This window comes from Haematobia irritans, chromosome 2 (genome assembly GCF_050003625.1).
Source record: "Haematobia irritans isolate KBUSLIRL chromosome 2, ASM5000362v1, whole genome shotgun sequence".
NCBI lineage: Eukaryota > Metazoa > Arthropoda > Insecta > Diptera > Muscidae > Haematobia > Haematobia irritans.
The window spans coordinates 106,894,968-106,915,909 of record NC_134398.1 but is presented as its reverse complement, the minus strand read 5'-3'; positions in this window follow the sequence as shown (position 1 = coordinate 106,915,909).

The window sequence follows — 20,942 nt, the reverse complement described above, 5'->3', positions numbered from 1 at the left end:
TAGTAGCCAGCGCCTTGGAAACTCCATCTGTAGCTTCTAATGTTGTTGATTACACATCGATGGTCAATATTTTGAGCAAAATGATGGAAGAAAATTCTCTAAAAATGCAAGAGAATTCTAGAAAAATGATGGAAGCTAATTCTAGAAAATTGGAAGAAAAATTCGACGAAAATTCTAGAATGGTCAACGAAAAATTACAACAAATTTCTGAAGGCATTGAGAAACGTGTGGACCATATAGAAAATCAAATTGTGGAATTGGATAAGAAAGTTCTTTCCGTGGATGAGAAAATTATGGTTCATGATGAGAAGTTTCTGCACATCGAGAAAAAAATGTCAGAGCTGGAAATTAAAGGTGGTCCAGTGCGCGTCATCGAGGGCTCAAAAATCAAAACTCCTGTTTTCGATGGCTCAACGTCATTTGATGTCTTCAAATTCCAATTCGAAATGGTTGCTTCTAGAAATTCGTGGAATGACGATGATAAAGCAATTGAACTTCTATTGGCATTAAAGGGCAATGCTGCTGATGTGATACAAAGCATTCCCGCTGTTTCTAGAAATAACTATAATGAAGTAATAGCGGCGCTTCAACGCAAGTATGGTGGAGAGCACAAGCAAGACATCTTTAGAATGGAATTAAGAGGTAGAGTCCAGAAATCAAACGAGACTCTACAAGACTTTGCAACAGAAGTTGAGCGGTTGGTGCTACTGACATACCCAGGAGAGAGTCACCCACTTGTGGACCGCATCAAAATTGAGACCTTTGTGAATGGCATTCGAGACCCAGACATAAAATGTGCAACATATGCGTCACAAAAGGCTACATTCGCAGAAACAGTAACATTTGCACTTGCGCAAGAAACTGCGAGATTGCTGGCACGGCCTCAAATTCACAAAGTACGCAGAGTAGAGACCGAGTGTGAAGAATCGAAATCTATCATTGACTCGATGAAAGAGGCAATGAAGCAGGTAATGCAAGAATTGAAACAGGATGCAACTAAATCCCGAATCAAATGCTATAACTGTGATAAGACGGGACATCTAGCTCGAGAATGCAAAGCACGACGCAAACGGTCAAGATCCACATCACCATCTCCATTAAACAATAACCATAAGAAGGTGACCCCACAGTCAAGTGAGTCACCTTTAAACTAAATCGAGCTAGTTCAGCGGGGCAAGAGCTGGCTCCCACAGACGATGGCCCCACCATCTCCATAGCAATAGTTCAACAGAAAAATAACAATTTAACTATTGCGGGTGTTATTAATGGCGACAAGCGTACTTTGACGTTGGATACTGGTGCATCAAAGTCTATCATTAGATCTGATTTAGTAAAAGGAAAAGTTACACCACTGATTGGAGTCAAGCTACGCACGGCTACAGGGGAACCCGCAACCGTATATGGAAAGGTCACCGTAAAATTAACTATTGCTAACAAATCCGTTACTTATGATTTCATTGTGGCCGATATAGTAGACGAAGTTATAATTGGAGCGGATTTCATGATTGCTTTTGGTCTCAATTTGGATATGAAGCGTCGTGTAATGACATGGTGCGATGCCGAAATAACGGTAAACGTGGGATACGACGGGAATACACCTGTCAGACGTTTGACAACGAGCCAGTCAGAGTCTATACCACCGAATGCCGAAGCAATTATATGGGTTTCTATGAATGGAGATTGTGAAGTCGGCCAATTGTGGGTTGTTGAACCAGCAGAAAACAAAAGCAACAACATCTTGATAGCAAATGCCCTGGTAACAACGAACGAAGAGAGACTAATACCAGTTCGTGTCTTGAACTTGTCTGACAATCACGAGCAAATTGTAAAATTTTCTGACATTGGCAAATGTACACCAGCCGAGGCAATAGTCAATTTGGAAGGCAACTCATCAAAGACACATGGAGCAGTGAGAAAACATCTAGAAGCGTATGTCGAGGCTTGGACACGTCATCTATCGCCGTCAGAGAGAAATAAAGCCAAGCAATTGTTGTTGAAAAACGCCTGTGCTTTTGCTTCTGAAAAGGGAAATCAAGGAAGAACATCTGTAGTGAAACATGAAATTAAAACCGCAGAAGAAACGCCCATAAAACAGGCACCACGAAGTGTTCCCCTGGCAAAAAGAGACGAAGTTCAAAAGCTCATAAAGGAAATGGCGGAGAGTGGAGTGATCGAGCCATCATCAAGTCCTTGGTGTTCCCCAGTTGTGCTGGTCAAAAAGAAAGATGGAAGTACCCGATTCTGCGTGGACTACAGAAAACTGAATGATGTCACCAAAAAGGACAGTTATCCGCTTCCACGCATTGATGACACGTTGGACACACTAGCCGGAACAACATGGTTTTCTATGCTTGATTTGCAGAGTGGATATTGGCAAGTAGAGATCGCCGAGAAAGACAAGGAAAAGACGGCTTTTGGCGTTAATGGCGGTCTCTGGCAATTCAATGTAATGCCGTTCGGGCTCTGCAACGCTCCGGCTACCTTCGAAAGATTGATGGAGCGGGTACTGAAGGGGTTGCACTGGAAGTCGTGCTTGATATACTTGGACGACATCATAGTGATGGGCAAAACATTTGACGAGCACCTTAAGAACTTGAAAGACGTTATCCAGCAATTGTCAGCCGCTGGTCTACGCCTTAACGCAAAGAAATGCTCCCTTTTCCAGCGGGAAGTTAAATACCTGGGTCATCATGTGACTGCAGAGGGCATATCCACCGATGAAGACAAAATCCAAGCTGTCAGAGATTGGCCACGACCCCGAAATCTCCACGAATTAAGAAGTTTCCTTGGGTTATGTACATATTACCGACGATTCGTCCCAAACTTCGCCAGCATCGCCGCTAGTCTCCACAAATTGACGCAAAAAGGTCAGAAGTTCCAGTGGAGCGACGAACAGGAGGATTCATTCCAACATTTAAAAGAACTTTTATGTTCAGCTCCTGTTCTAGCGTATCCTATTCCGGGCGAAAAATTTGTTTTGGATACAGATGCTAGCGCGCATGGTATTGGAGGTGTGCTATCCCAACAGATAGACGGCAAGGAGAAGGTCATCGGATATTTCAGCCGAACGTTGTCCAAGCCCGAAAAGAACTACTGTGTAACGCGACGAGAGCTGCTAGCCGTCATAGAGAGTGTAAAACATTATCATAAATATTTGTATGGACAACACTTCTTGCTCAGGACTGATCACTCAGCTCTACGATGGTTGCTCCAATTCAAGAATCCGGAAGCTCAACTGGCACGTTGGATCGAGAGGCTCCAAAGCTATGATTTCAGTGTCGAGCATAGAAAAGGTGGAAAACACGGTAACGCTGACGCTTTGTCACGTCGACCTTGCAGTATAGAATGCAAGCACTGCTCGAAGGCTGAACACATGGAGGAGATTGTTGATATTCGGCTGTTACACGTCGAATCTGGAGTGGACTGGCCAACAGAACAGCGTAAAGATCCCATTTTGAACAAAATTATTTCGGCAAAGGAAGAGAACAAGAAGCCCAGTAAGAAAGACATCGCAGCCGAAAGTCCACTTATGAAATCATACTGGGCTCAATGGGATAGTTTAGTTCTAGTCAATGGATCCCTGCAACGTAAATGGGAAAGCGAAGATGGCAAAAGCAGCCGAAATTTGATCATCGTTCCAGATTCCAAAATAAGAGACGTTTTGGCGGAGTTCCATAATGGTCCCAGTGGAGGTCATCTGGGAATAACCAAAACCGCCGAGAAAGTGAAGCAACGATTCTACTGGGTTGGATGCCAGAAATCAATTGCTGAATGGGTAGCCAATTGCGAGAAGTGCATGAAGGCGAAAGGTCCAACAAGGAAAAGTCGAGGTCCTATGCAATAGTATAGACCTGGAGCCCCGTTTGAAAGAATAGCAATGGACGTGGCAGGCCCTTTCCCAGTAAGTGATTCTGGAAACCGTTATGTCCTTGTGGTCATGGATTACTTCAGCAAATGGCCGGAGGTGTATGCAATTCCAAACCAAGAGGCAAAAACGATTGTGGATGTGGTCAACAAAAACTGGATATGTCGCTACGGTGTGCCGTCCGAGATTCACTCAGACCAGGGAAGAAATTTTGAATCGGCCATATTCAAAGAGATGTGTGAATCCCTTGGTATCAAGAAAACGAGGACTACGCCATTACATCCACAATCCGATGGCATGGTAGAAAGGTTTAATCGCACCCTGGAGGAACATCTTCGAAAAGTGGTGGACAACGGCCAGAGGGACTGGGACGAGCATATACCAAAGTTTTTGCTGTCCTATAGATCTGCCATTCATGATTCCACCTCTCGAACACCGGCCAATGTTCTATTCGGAACTGAGTTAAAGTTGCCTGGAGATCTGATATTCGGCGCTAAACCTTATGAGCTCGCCATGGAAGAAAACAGAAACGACATCCCAAACACTTTCGGAGAAGTTCACGAATCAGTGCGCAACAAAATAAAAATGGTCAGCAACAGAATGAAGGCGAGATACGATCGTGCTGTAAATACTGAGGGCTTCCAAGAAGAAGAATTGGTTCTGCTATTTAACCCGCAACGAAAGAAAGGACTGTGTCCCAAACTGCAAACACAGTGGGAAGGCCCATACAAAGTCATCAAGAAGATCAATGATGTTGTATACCGGATTCAGAAGGACGACAGCCCTAGATCAAAGATGAAAGTTGTACATCTGGAACGATTGGCTCCTTACGGAACAGGTTCTGTGCCTGTTCGGGACGAACAGGCTTAAGCGGGAGGCAGTGTTACGAATTTGATAATTATAGATTTAAGTTTATTTAAATTAGTTTCCGTTAATTTAAATTTCAAATTGTAACGATAAAATTTCGTTATAACTTGTTGGAATCATCTATTCATTTTCTAGCACTTTCCTGAATTTCTTTTATGTTCTTTTGTTTGCTTATTTTCATGTAAGTTCTCACTCTCTTTGATAACAACCCCTTTGCTTTGTTATTTTGCATTCTCATTTCATCTCATTGTATATTGTCATTGTTTTTGTTCTTGTAGTAATGCGAGCGTATATCTATGTGAGTGTGTATGTGTTTAGCAGCCACCAGATGAATGACTTAATGGTCGTAGATCCTTCTAGCATTGTCTAAGAATGTTCTGGCGTTGCCAGAATATTGTAGTGCTACCAGAATGTTCTCGTATTGCCACACCGTCATATATAAAAGCGCTCGCATGCTGCTAACGAGTCAGTCTTAATTAAAGCGTCAAACGAATAACTTCAGTGTGAACGAATTGTAAAGTGTGAAGTCATAGTAAATAAATTGTAGATTGTCGTTATTTAAAAGAACTGTGTTTTAATTGTCGGGTAATAAAAAAACGCCTAAATATAAAAACGTAACAATATGTTCCAAATATTCCTCAAATAAATTGTTTATTATTTACAGACCTTTTAAAACTTTTACGCACACAATTATTGTAATAAATTACATGTTTGCTGCCAAAATATGCTTTTGACAACCCTGTTATTTTCATTAGAGGTGCGTACCAGCTTACGAAATTGAACGCTACCGAAAATTTCGTTAGCATAAATAGCAATGCATTTCTTATGGGAATGACATTTTTCGCTAGAGGTGCATACCGGCCTTAAGAACGGTGAACTTCGTGTTTTGCATTTGGAAACTTTTGGAGAGCTTGTGTAGGAACTCGCATGTTTATGTATCGATAACACAGAAAGACAATGCCGACAAAGTTTAAAGAAAATTATTATTTGGCAGGCAGAAATGGCCGGCACAACCATTAATCCTGCAAATATCAATAGGCCAACAACGCAAACTCATACTGGATCCAGACTATTCGCCAACATTAGAGTGCCGCCGAATTAGGGATATGGACCAAACAACAAATATCTATGACAATTGGCTCGATGGTTATGCCGCCAGGAATTTCAAAATCCAACAAATATCCATTGTAACATTGTCGTCACTGCCCCCAGGACCGGCAAATTTATTGTCACCAAGAATAAATTAACGATTTGATGCGGATTGTTGCTATTATATGAACTTATAATATCAAAAGAGTTAACTTTAGTGCACAATTTTTGCAAATTCGCACAAAATATTTGATATTTTGTAAAACGACCAAATTGTAAATAAATTGTATTCATCATTTTCTGTGTTAAACTTCGTTAAGTGCTAAAGACAATTTTATACCCCCACCTCACTGGGGACATACACATGGTACTTATAGCAATAATACTCAGATCTACCTCTTGCACTAAAATGCTTGTCCGATTCCAAAGATTTTGTTTTGCATTAATGAAAAACGTCTTTAATATATTGTTGTAAGACATCTATTTTTGAATGCTGTTTTGCTTTGTAGTCACGATGCAAAATGTTACCACATTTAAACACGATTTCATTAGTTTTAAGGAAATTTTCAAAATTATTGAAGCCGTCAACTTGGCTTCAATAATTTTGAAATTTTAGTCAAATTTTGTTCACAGAAAGATACACATTTTAAGACGATTGAAAGTTGGTTGAAATTAGTTCAGATTCAGATATAGCTTCCATAAATATCTTTCGACCATATTTACACATATTTACATATAGCTCAAATATATATTATACTACCGATTTTTTTGAAATGTGGCACAGTGAATAGAAGTGACATTGTATACATCTCAAAGTTGGTTCAAATTAGATGAGATTCAGATATAGCTCCAATATATATACCACTCGACCGAATTACACTAATATGACCACCGAGTCCACAGTTTAACTCCGATTTACTTGCAATTTTGCAAAGGAAGTAGTAGTGTCCTTCTAGCTATACTTGTCAATGTTGGTGGAAATCAGTTCAGATATAGCTCCCATATATCATTCGACCGATTTACATTCATTTTCTTGAAATTGGGCACAGTGCGTAGAAGTGACATTGTAGCTATACAAGTCAAAGTTGGTTAAAATTCGTTCAAATTCAGATTTTTACTCATTTGACCACAGAGGACAAAGTTTTACTCCGATTTACATGAAACTTTGCATAAGGAGTAGAACTTTCCTAATAACTATACTTGTCAAGGTTGGTTGAAATCAGTTCAGATTCGGATATAGCTCGCATGTATACACAAATGACCACAAGGGCCAACGTTTTAATCCGATTTTCTTGAAATTTGGCACAGTGAGTAGAAGAGACATTGTAGCCATTCAAGTCAAAGTTGGTTGAAATTAGTTCAGATTCAGATATAGCTCCCATATATATCTTTCGACCGATTTACACCCATTTACTGAGATTGTTACGCGCCCCCTTTCACTGTGCATCCACAAATAAGCAAAAGATGTCAACTTCAAAACAAAGGCAGAATGGTCAGTTCGAAATTTACCCTGGCTAACTCTTTATCAGGTTGTTTTTGGTTCTGTCCCTGTCTCTGGCGCGCTAACATATAAAGATATTATTCCATGCCATTATCAACAAAAAAATATCTAATGTGTTTCCAATGAATACCACCTTGGATTCGATATCACTGTCACAGACCAAGCATATGCCATTCCTCGACGACAAGGTGTCACTGTCGTCGTGCACAATTTCCCCGCCCGTAGCCTATGACAGATTCCGTGCAAAATATATTTTCTGTCCCATCGACCACACTACGGACTCACCGACCAACTATGCTATTATCTCTCCAAATGAAAACGAGTTAGAGTTCCATTTTTAAGTGATACAAATTCATTAGATATATTTAAGGAGATTGAGCCTTATAAATGTAGAATGTCTTATATCTATAGAAATATTATTATATGATATATTCATGTGAACATAAGTTGTAATTTATAAGACCATGATATAATGAAACGAAAAACGAATCTAAAGGGTGATTTGTTAAGAGCTTGATAATTTTTTTTAAAAAAAAACGCATAAAATTTGCAAAATCTCATCGGTTCTTTATTTGAAACGTTAGATTGGTCCATGACATTTACTTTTTGAAGATAATTTCATTTAAATGTTGACCGCGGCTGCGTCTTAGGTGGTCCATTCGGAAAGTCCAATTTTGGGCAACTTTTTCGAGCATTTCGGCCGGAATAGCCCGAATTTCTTCGGAAATGTTGTCTTCCAAAGCTGGAATAGTTGCTGGCTTATTTCTGTAGACTTTAGACTTGACGTAGCCCCACAAAAAATAGTCTAAAGGCGTCAAATCGCATGATCTTGGTGGCCAACTTACCGGTCCATTTCTTGAGATGAATTGTTCTCCGAAGTTTTCCCTCAAAATGGCCATAGAATCGCGAGCTGTGTGGCATGTAGCGCCATCTTGTTGAAACCACATGTCAACCAAGTTCAGTTCTTCCTTTTTTGGCAACAAAAAGTTTGTTAGCATCGAACGATAGCGATCGCCATTCACCGTAACGTTGCGTCCAACAGCATCTTTGAAAAAATACGGTCCAATGATTCCACCAGCGTACAAACCACACCAAACAGTGCATTTTTCGGGATGCATGGGCAGTTCTTGAACGGCTTCTGGTTGCTCTTCACTCCAAATGCGGCAATTTTGCTTATTTACGTAGCCATTCAACCAGAAATGAGCCTCATCGCTGAACAAAATTTGTCGATAAAAAAGCGGATTTTCTGCCAACTTTTCTAGGGCCCATTCACTGAAAATTCGACGTTGTGGCAGATCGTAAGTCTATTCATGATGAAATGTCAAAGCATACTGAGCATCTTTCTCTTTGACACCATGTCTGAAATCCCACGTGATCTGTCAAATACTAATGCATGAAAATCCTAACCTCAAAAGAATCACCCTTTAGTACTATATGGAAATGGCGGAGCAAGAAAAAAAATAGTAGTAATCTATATAACTCTAGAAGATTATGAGATATATAAGAGGATTCGAAATGAGGGAAAAATATAGCAAATATAATGAGCACATAAAAAGAGTCTTAACAGGCGCTCAAAGCGTTTAAATACATAAATAGTGTCGTATAACTATGAGGAATTATATTTACAGAACCTCAGCTTCAGAGAGAATTATAAAATGTACAAAGAAATTGCTTAGGCATAATAATACTTAAAAGTAATGCTGTTTACTTAAAAGTACAGGAAAAATGAGAAAAAAATGCATAAAATGAATGTAAAATGGATAGTATATCGTAAGATGATTGCAACTTCATAGATTATAAATCATGTAACTCTGTAGAAATTGAGGCATATTTCATTAACCCTTTTATGAATTTCTACCCCCTTACCATATTTCGAAAATTGAGCGAAATTAACCTTTTCTGTTTTTTCATTAACACCTAACAAGAGGTAAGCCTGCCTAATTACGAGCTCGTTATTCGGTAGGACGCAACACAAAGAAATTTGAGTTGACTGTTTATCATTAAAGGACACAATCACACAATAATGGAAGAGGTTAGGGGAAAGAAATTTGGGATAAAACTAAGGACATGAGTATATGAGAAGGTTCTACATGGCCAAAAAGGAAATTCTTATATGCTAATACTACATAATACTTCCCAAGTGTTGAGCTGCTACATCTATGGTCTTCTTGGAGTTGGTTGAGCCGCCACTTGCAACAAACAAAAAAAAAACTCCCAGAATGTGTTTAGCTGAATATAGTGAAGTCGCTAGAGTCACTTGTCCCCTTCTTGCCAGCTGATGGAGATGTAAATGTAATTATAGATGAACTGCACCTTAGTTTTGCGAGTTGACGTTGAAAATTGGGGTTTTGCCAAGATAACCCAATATTTTAGAAAATTTGACTTTTAGGAAAGAAATAATTTTCAGCTACACCAACGATGATGTGCAACGCCAGCGCACTAAAATATGGCGTGGATTCCCTTTCAATATGTATATCCATATACAGATGGAAAATCTTAGCAAACGCTTCTCCTGGCAAAAAATGTGTATAATCTAATGATTTTCTTTTTGAGACTGCGATCGCTTTGCCCGTGTTGCGGAATATTGGCAAAATAAATAATTGTAAAGTTGGCGGATAGTTTCCTTAAAAGTTTATAACACGTGGAAAATATATCTCTTTTAAAACACTTCTTAATGGTTCAACTGTCGAGCACAAAAAGAGGTCGAGAACATTCTTATCACTTTCTTTGTCAACTCTCTTTTCTGTCCTTCGCAGGTGTGTGTTTTCGATATGTAACTCCCATAGGGGATTCCACCACAACTGTTTCACGCAAAATGTTTGCGTCCTGCGAAGATCTTTACCGTAGTCGAACTATCACAATTAAAGCGATCCGTCACAAGATCAAAGTTTTAATCAGATTTTCTTGAAATTTGGAACAGTGGAAGTGACATTGTAGCTTTACATGTCAAAGTTGGTTAAAATTAGTTAATATTCAAATATAGCTCCAATATATACCATTCGAACGATTTATTAGTGAAGTGACCCCAGAGAACAAAGTTTTACTAAAATTTACTTGGAAGTTTGCAAATAGTGTAGAATGGTTTTTTTACCCATACAAGCGAAAGATTGTTGTAATCAGTTCCAATTCAGATATAGCTCCCATATATACCTTTCGACCGATTTACACACATATGACAACGCAGGGCAAAGTGAGTAGGTATGATATTGTAGCTTTACATGACAAAGTTGGTTGGAAGTAGTTCAGATTCAGATATAGATCCCATATATATCTTTCAATCGATTTGCACTCATTGGACCACAGTGGCCAAAATTTCACTCCGATTTACTTGAAATTTTGCAGAGGGAGTAGAAGTGACATTGTATTTATACATGTGAAATTTGGTTCAAATTGGTTCTTATTTAAATATAGGTCCCATATAAATATAATATTTGACCAATTTTCACTCATATGATCCCAGAGGCCAAAGGTTTAATCCGAATTTCTTGAAATTTGGCACAGTGAGTAGAAGTGACACTGTAGCTATACATGTAAGAGTAGTTTGAAATTAATTCTGATTCATATATGGCTCACATATATATCTTTCGACCGATTTACACTCATTTGACAGAGGCCAAAGTTTCACTCCGATTTACTTGAAATTTTGCAAAGGGAATAGAAGTGTTCTTCTAGCCATCCTTGTCATGTTTGTTTTAAATCAGTTCAGAGTCAGATATAGTTTCCATATACTATATTCGACCGATTTACACATTTGACCATGTCGACTAAAGATTTGCTTCAATTTATTGAAATTTTGCAAAGGGATTAGAAGAGTTCTTCTTGCTATATATGTGAAAGTTTGTTGAAATCAGTTCAGATTCACATACAGCTCCCAAATATATCTATCGTCCAATTTACACTCATATGACCACAGAGGCCAAATTATTATACCGATTTGCATGAAATTTTGCACAGGAGTAGAAGTGACTTTGTAGTTATGCATTTCAATCCTGGGGGCTAATCACGCCATTCGATATCGAATTCATAATCGTATCGAAAAAATTGTCGATACGATTAAAAGTTTGGATCACGGGATTCGATCGAAATTTGATGCAATTTCTCAAGCGTTGCCAACAGCAAAAAACGAAGCAGAACAAAATGAAATGACAAAATTAAGTTAGCGTCACAAAATAGAATGTAGAAAAAACATGTTTTTGGAGGTTTCAAAGTAAATAGTAAATTTTATTGCATTATATCTTATGGACCCATATCTCCGAATTCCTACCTAATTGGAGAATGAGATGTATATAAAATAATTCGGCGACAAATACGGAATAAAAGTGCACATGTTATTGGTGTAAGTACATGGGTTTGAAATGGTGTGCACTGTTAGAAAGTCACCTTTTGCAGGCTCAATGGACGATATCGGCTGACGAAGGAGGCGTTCAAATGGAAAATAATTTTTGGTGGCATGTCAACGTCAATTCTGCCGCCTTAAAACTTTTTGCGAGTGGAAGCCTTCATAATTCACTATTCTTACAAGGTGGACCAGAAGCGTTATGTTGTCACGGAATGGTACGGTATTTGGTTGATCACAATCTCTTGGATATCGATCTGGCATGTGCACTTTATATATGGTTATTTGCCAAGCTAGGATGCTCGCTCTCGAACTCGACTATGACCAATTTTTGTTTAACTTTTATTGGAGTTGCATTACTCCTAAATATTAAAAATATGTTCATTATATGTAAATTTACTACAAATTACCAACAATTCGAACTAAAACTAAAATATTTACTATTCCTATATGGCGAAAACAATGTAACAAACAAGTGAAAAATGTTTTACGATTGCAATTTACCAATCGAAAAAATTGTCGATCAAACAAACTCGATATCGACTCCCGTGATCCGAAAAATTTAGATTTCGATCACAAGTTCTCGATATCGAATGCCGTGATTAGCCCCCTGGTTTAAATTGGTACAAATTCAGATATAGCTCCCATATGGAGTAAAATCAACATTCTAACTACACATGCCGAAGAGGGTTGAAATCAGTTCGGAGACGAATGTGATTTCCATGTATACCTTTTGCTCGGTTTTACCACGGATGCAAAGGGCTCACTATGACATTATTTAAATGGTTAAGCACATAGAATTCAATTAGCATATTAGTAATCGTGGCATATTTGGTCAAAATATGTTCAAGTAAATAATAGCCCCTTTGTATATGTTTGCACACATTTACCCCCCGAGAATAAATGAGATTTTAAATTCAATTTTATTGACTTTATATTTTACATTTAACATCATATTTAAGTGTGTCGGCGCAGATAAAGCAAGAAACCCGCATGGTCCTCGTCGTAAAATTGTAACAATTCATAAAACTTTCTTGCACTTCCCAATAAACACAAACGTTTGAAAAAATGCTAAATTTCAACAATTTTTCAAACATTTTTTCAAAGGATTAGGGTAATATTCAAGTTGAGAAATTGTTGAGAAAATCGCGTTCTCAACAAAAAACAGACATTACCCTCAACAGTGAAATTCAACACATTAGCAATAATATCTCAGGTGTTATCCTCAAATTGAAATGCATCGCTACTCAATAATTTGTCAAACAATTTTCGATGCGAGTCAAATTCAAAATTAACATCGATGCAAATACTTTTCAACCTAAATTTGTATGAATGATATCCCCACTTCAAATTGAAAGTCAAAGCCAAAATTCTATGAATTTTGTATAATTTATTCATTTTCATCAAAATAAAATATATAATAATACACTACACTACATAATACACTACATACAATACCAATTGATAATAATAATAATCTTATTAAACATATCAACAAATAAGAACAAAAAAAAAAAAAAAAAACAAAACAAACAACAAAACTTTAAATATCATAAACATTATTAGTAAACACTTTTGCATTGATAATTCGATTTCCTTCCTTTTGGTTCCTTCCTTTTATTAACATGCGGGCAATTTGAAATTAGGAACGTACTGGACCGCGTGTTAGAATTTATTAACAGCAGAAGGAATTCACAAAATATCCATTTTAAACATATGAATTAAACTGACGATGTGATGCACATTTTCATCCAGATGTTGTTGATTTCAACAATTTGTTGTTTTTAACAATTTTAATTGGTTGCACTTGTAATGTTTCTGGAAACTTTTTCTTGTCGATAAGCCACTCATTTTTCATTGGTCAGCTTCTTAAAGTTTGCAAGAATGTAGCATCCAAAGATTTTAGTTTTCTGCAAAGAGATTTAAATTTAGTGACTTCTCTAAAGTGTTGATTTAATTTTTCATATTGACGTACCAATTATTATAATCTATTTGAAGCAGTTCCAGTTAATTGTCATCCATTTATTCATCGGTCAGCTTTTTAATGTTTTCAAGAACGTAGAATCCATAATTTTAGTTTTCGGCAAAGTGATATACATTTAGTGACTTCCTTAAAGTTTTATTTCATTTTTTATTTTCACTTACCTATTTTTATAAACTATTTGGTTATTTGTCTAAAATTTTCCATTTTTTAATTTCTTGCAATTGACCACGAACTTCGTTGCACAAATAAGTATTGAAAACCACATGGTTTTTTCGTTGCATTTTAGGGTAGTGTTTTGTCAAAGTTTCCTCATATTATCTTCAACACCTTTTCAAAGATTTCGTAAACATTTTGGCAAATTGGAAGTAATTCGCAAACAATTTGAAGATGTTTTGAAGATGAGCTATTTCAAGTCAAGTTGAATTTACGTTGAAAATTATATTTACCATCAAACTGAAAAGTTGTTGCATTTGAAAAACGCTCATCCTGTATTTATTGGGTTCTAATCAAATAGGTATTTATTTTCTTCTTCTTCTATATTAAACTAATCATCAGGGTTTGAAAACATACTTGAGTCCGAAGGCGATAAGAAATTTAAATCTTGAAATACGAGATGAACGAATTTTGTAATATGAAGTAGCTCATAATGTTGTAAAAAAGAGGAGGTTTTCAAAAAACGTATAAACCAATTTTTTTTGTAAATGTACTGAAAATATCGCCGTCCCTGAAACATGCGGAAGGTAACCGAAAATATCGGTCACAGTCCCCGAAACATCGAAATGTACCCAAAATATGCGATATACGGAAAAAATGTACCGAAAACATGCGGAAGACATACATATAAATATAAATATATATATATATATATATATATATATATATATATATATATATATATATATATATATATATATATATATATATATATATATATATATATATATATATATATATATATATATATATATATATATATATATATATATATATATATATATATATATATATATATATATACATATAAATATAACTATATATATATATATATATATATATATATATATATATATATATATATATATATATATATATATATATATATATATATATATATATATATATATATATTATATATATATATATATATATATATATATATATATATATATATATATATATATATATATATATATATATATAAGTTAACGTATGCTATATTAAAATAATGAAATGATGAGGACAGCAGTCAACGATATTGGAGTCAGCGTGTGAACAACAAAAGGTGAACGTTCCCAGTCAAGTTGCTGACTAGGCATCAGGTTGCATGCGCGTGTTGGCAGTCTGAGGCGACGTATGATAGTTTACGATTTATTAAAATTAAGTTAGTGTCCAAATATTATAAAATAAATAAAGACGTATTGCTTCCGGCAATACGCAAAACATTTAAAAAAAAACAAATTGACAAATAATTTATTAATTGGCGCCCGAGCAGGCGGATCCTTAAACCGTATCCTTGAATGACACTAAGACTGTACCGTGGTGACAGCAGTCATAAGGATTAATAAGGATCACACTCGAAACACAAGAGAACGCGGAAAAGACGCCCCGAAGTAACGTAAAGTAAAACGGAGTCCGTACAAAGGACAGCGGCCGCGTTGTAGACTTTAAGTGAAGAAAAATTAATTAAATAATTACAAGCTATCTAAAAGACAAACTTATTAAAGACTGGAATGTGAATCCAGCAAATGTAATTGTGTGGAAAAATAAATAATTGTGCTGAAGAAAGAAAAAATATCATAGAAATAATTACAAACTAAGTAAAAGACAAACTAATTAATGTGAATCCAGTAATTGCTGTAATTGTCATGAAAAATAAATAATTGTGCTGAAAAATAAATAATTGTGCTGAAAGATAAAAATATTGTAGCAATAATTTTAAATTAGTTAAAGTTGAAGAAAATTTGTGAAGGTTTATGAAAATTAAGATTTAGAAAAATGAAATTTATAAAAATTAAGATTTATGAAAATGCAAAATGTTAAGAAACGATGAAAATCTGATCTGAATGTATTGTTGAAGATTTAAATCTAAAATCGAATTTCCGATAAAGAAAACCTAAACTAAAATCAATATTCTGAATACTCCAAAAGAATTGCCATTAAATAACCGCACCTTTGACATTAAAATAAAAACCAGAATATGAATACAATAATTATTGGGTAAGTGAGCGAATTAATTTTACAAAGGATAAGAAACTTAAATTTTCAAAATTTTATTATTGTCTGATAAGATAATATTCTTGATTTTAATAGACCGAATCTCTAATAACTTCCTTTCCAAAATTACCTGAACTAAAACCTTTCCTAAATCCTTTCCGAATCCTTAAATTAAAAAAAAAAAAACAGTATGTCGGTAGATGAAATCACAGGGAAACTTAATGCGAGTCTACACTTTGGACCAACAGGAAGCTCCGGTGGGACTGCGGGTTTTTCCGCAGCACAAAAGGAGCAAATCAGGAATATTATTGTTGAGGTCATGAACGATAGGGATAGCGTCGTAAACGAGGAGGGGGGAGACCACCCAGTGGGCACTATCCGAATAGAAGAATTAGATAAAATTCCGGATATAGTGAAATCAATCAGGGAATTCTCGGGAAAACCAGGGGAGTTCTCTTCCTGGCGGAAGTCCGTTGAACGAGTGTTGGAATTATTTAAGCAATTGAGAGGAACGACGCGATACTATGCTATCCTCCATACAATTAGAACAAAGATTGTGGGAGAAGCAGACGCGGCGTTGGACTCATACAGGACGCCTTTAGAATGGACGCAAATAAGGAAGTGCTTGATGATGCACTATTCCGACAAGAGGGACATTTTCCAATGTCCCTCTACCAATGTCCTCCTCTTGAATACCAGATGTCGACAATGACACAGGGCCACCGCACTATAACTGAATATTACCAAGCGGTCTATCAACATCTATCGCTGATTCTTGATAAAGTAGCTTGTCTAGAACTAGATGACAGCAGTCTCTTTGCTATGACAAATGCGTATAGAGACAAAGCTTTGGATACTTTTATAAGAGGTTTAAGAGGGGATCTCCCTAGGCTCTTGAGCGTAAAGGAGCCTACATCTCTCCCACAAGCTTTGCAGCTATGCTTAAAGCTGGACAATATGAGTTATCGATTGAATCATGCATATGGGCAAGCTCAAAAAACAGTTAGTACCAACCGGAATCCTGCAAATAATACCCACAAATTTTATCCACAATTGGCTCACACAGGGGGTGCAATGAGGCCATCTTTGCCACCAAGACCGCCCTTACCGCCAAGGAATTTTAATACGCAAATGCGGCAGCCGGATAAACAACAACTCTATCATGATGCGTATAACCCTAGACAAGGACAACATAACCCGTATAGAAATCCTTATAGTTTTCTTCCTCAATCGAATACCCAAAAACCTGAACCGATGGATACAGATAGGTCCGTGCAAACAAGACAGGTCGATTACATGAATCGACCACCTCCAAGATTTGCCGATAAAAGACCGCTAGGGTCATTTCAAGGACCGGCAAATAAAATCCAAAGAAACTTCCACTTAAATACGGGTAACTCTCCAGACCCGAGATGGGAGGTGGAAACCGGTGCTGAAATGCAAGACTATGGATATCAAGAGGGTGCTGTTGGAGGAGAAGTTGATATGGAAAATTACGCCGAAATTATGGATAGGGAATACGTCAATGAAATCTCGAATTATGGTAACGTTGGTATTGAAACCTCTGATAATGTTTTGGGGGACGAAGATCTTAAAGATGAACTTAATTTTTTTGTATAAGGAGTTCCTCGTTGCCATTCTTTTCAGTAACAGCGAGGAACGGCCATCAATTAAGATTTCCAATAGACACGGGAAGCAATAAAAACTATATTAAGCCTAGTCTGGTAAGCAACCCTAAACAAAACAGGGATTTTTTTTGGGCAAAAGCAGTAAAAGAGGAAATAATTGTGTCACAGCATGTTTATCTAGATATATTTGGGGGAAGGACAAGACCACTCCAATTTTTCCTATTACCAGGATTACAAACGTTTGATGGTATTCTGGGCAATGACTCAATGAGGGAACTTTCTGCAGTTATCTATACCAAGGAAAATTACCTTACTCTTGAGTGAGTTGGCAAAATACCTACCAGCCAATACATTTTTCAAGACGTCAAAAATATTGAATTGAGACTAGCACACTTACCAGAATGTCAGACTAATGAATTAAAGGACATTGTTAGAAGGCACAGTAATTTATTCTTGGAACCGGAAGAGAGATTGACGTACACTACCAAGGTTGTCGCGGAAATCAATACCACCAACAACACACCTACCTATACGAGAAACTACCCATATCCGCATGCCTTGAGAGAGGTGGTAGATGCGGAAATAAGAAAACTGTTAAACGATGGTATAATAAGGCCATCCCGCTCTCCGTATAATTCACCGATATGGGTGGTACCAAAAAAAGAAGACGCATCAGGAAAAAAGAAGTATAGGGTAGTAGTTGATTTCAGGAAACTGAATTCGGTAACGGTACCTGACAGATACCCTATACCGGAAATTAGTGAGGTTCTGGCCAATCTAGGAGGGAATAAAGTTTTTTCTGTGGTAGACCTGAAAAGTGTTTTCCACCAGATACCGCTTAGACAGGAAGATATGGAAAAACTGCATTTTCCATCAGCAATGGGAAGTTCGAGTTCACTCGGCTTCCATTTGGCCTTAAGAATGGTCCATCCATATTCCAGAGAACATTGGATGATATACTTCGAGAGTTTATTGTCAAGACATGTTACGTCTACATTGATGATATCATAATTTTTAGCAAAGATTATGAAACTCATCTTAAACACATCGAGGAAATTTTTACAACCTTGCAACGTGCTAATATGAAGGTCCAATTGGACAAATGTGAATTTTTTAAGAATCAGGTAGAATTCCTCGGGTTTGTGGTGTCAGCGGAGGGTGTTAGAACAAACCCGAAAAAGTGAGAGGCCATTGTAAATTTTCCATACCCGAGTAATCTCCGTGAATTACGTTCACTTCTCGGTCTCTTTAATTTTTATCGAAGGTTCATTAAGGGGTTTGCTGAAATGGCAAAACCTCTCACGCATTTATTGAGAGGAGACAACGGTAAAGTTACCAGGAATGAGTCTAGAAAGATTAAGATATTCTTGACCAACACGGAGAAAACAGCGATTGACTCATTGAAGAATGCATTGGTATCGCCTGAGGTAGTACTGGCATACCCGGATTTTGAGAAAGAATTCCACCTGACGACCGATGCCTCAAACAAAGCCATTGGGGCGGTATTAAGTCAGGAGGGGCGACCTGTAACGTTTATATCCAGGGTTTTATCTGAAGAGGAGGAACACTATGCCACCAACGAAAGGGAGATGCTGGCAATAGTGTGGTCACTCTACAATTTGCGAAGTTACTTGTATGGCACAGCGAAAGTGGTGATACACACGGATCACCAACCACTTACTCATGCCCTTAGCAACAAAAATGCTAATGCGAAAATGAAACGGTGGAAAGCCATACTAGAAGAATACAATTACGAAATTCGCTATAAACCCGGAAGTACAAATGTAGTGGCAGACGCTCTGTCTAGACCCCCGACTACAAATGTCTACACCCTGAGTGGCACGATGCATAGTGGCGAAACTCTGCCGAGGATTTAATTCCCAGTGTGGAAATCCCGGTGAACGCCTTCAAGAACCAACTGCTCCTAACAATAGGTGATGAGACATCGTATCAGTTTAAGATAGTATTTCCTGGGTATCATAGGCATACAATCATGGAACGTGAATTTAATGATGTAAACCTTCTGGCACTACTGAAGGGATATTTGAACCCCTCAGTTATAAATGGCATAAAAGCGCCAGAGAGAATAATGGGTGTAATACAGAGGTTGTATCCGAGTCATTTCGCTAATATAAAAGCCCGCTTCACACAGAAAGTGGTGGAAGATGTCACGTCGGAAACCATGCAGGAGGGCATTATAATCGATACACACAAACGTGCGCATCGAAATGCAGTCGAGAATAGATCACATATCCTGGAAAGATACTACTTCCCTAGCATGTTAGCCAAGGTGAAGAGGATAGTGAAACTTTGCAGCATATGTAAGGCATCCAAATATGATAGACACCCAGAAGACCCGAAGCTGAACAAGACTTCTATACCATCATATCCTGGTCAGGTAGTGCATATAGACATTTTTTCAACTGACAAGAAATTAATTATGACCTCTTTGGACAAATTTTCAAAATATGCACAGGTGAAAATTTTAAACGGAAAGTCAATAGAAGAAATACGAAGACCCCTACGCGACCTTATATTTTTCTACGGAGTTCCTAAAACGATAGTGATTGATAATGAAAAATCCCTGAATTCCGCTTACATTCTTTTTATGATGAAAGACGAGTTAGGAATCGAAGTTTTTACCACACCTCCTTATCGTAGCGAAGCCAATGGGCAGGTGGAGAGATTCCACTCCACTCTTGCGGAATTGATGAGATGTTTAAAGCATGAAGGAATTTGCCGCGATTTTGAGGAACTTCTTGAAAGGGCAGTGAACGAGTATAATCACTCGATTCATTCGACCATCGGAAGGAAGCCAGTAGATATCTTCTTTGGTAGAACGGTAGATTTTTCACCAGGAAGTTATGAACGGACTAGGGAATCTAACCTTGAGAAAATTAAAGAAAAGCAGAAAAAGGACCTACAATTTCATAACAAAAAGAAAACCGATAATAAAGAATTTTTACCAGGACAGGTTATTTACGTTAAAATAAACAAAAGATTAGGGACAAAACTGACGGACAAATATAAAGAGGAAACAGTGAAAGAAAATAGAAATTCTACAGTAGTCACCCAGAGCGGAAGCGTGGTGCACAAGAAGCACATAAGGAACTAATAAAATGGAAATATTTACAGGTTTCTAGTACTCGTAAGTCAAGTTTTCGGAGAATTTCGAATTCTTGACTACTCAAATTCCAGATTGGTGGAGATCGATATTGGGCTGGCACAGGTCCAAACAGGAACATTTAAGTTAGTGCACATTGGGAGCCACCGTGGTGCAATGGTTAGCATGCCCGCCTTGCATACACAAGGTCGTGGGTTCGATTCCTGCTACGACCGAACACCAAAAAGTTTTTCAGCGGTGGATTATCCCACCTCAGTAATGCTGGTGACATTTCTGAGGGTTTCAAAGCTTCTCTAAGTGGTTTCACTGGAATGTGGAACGCCGTTCGGACTCG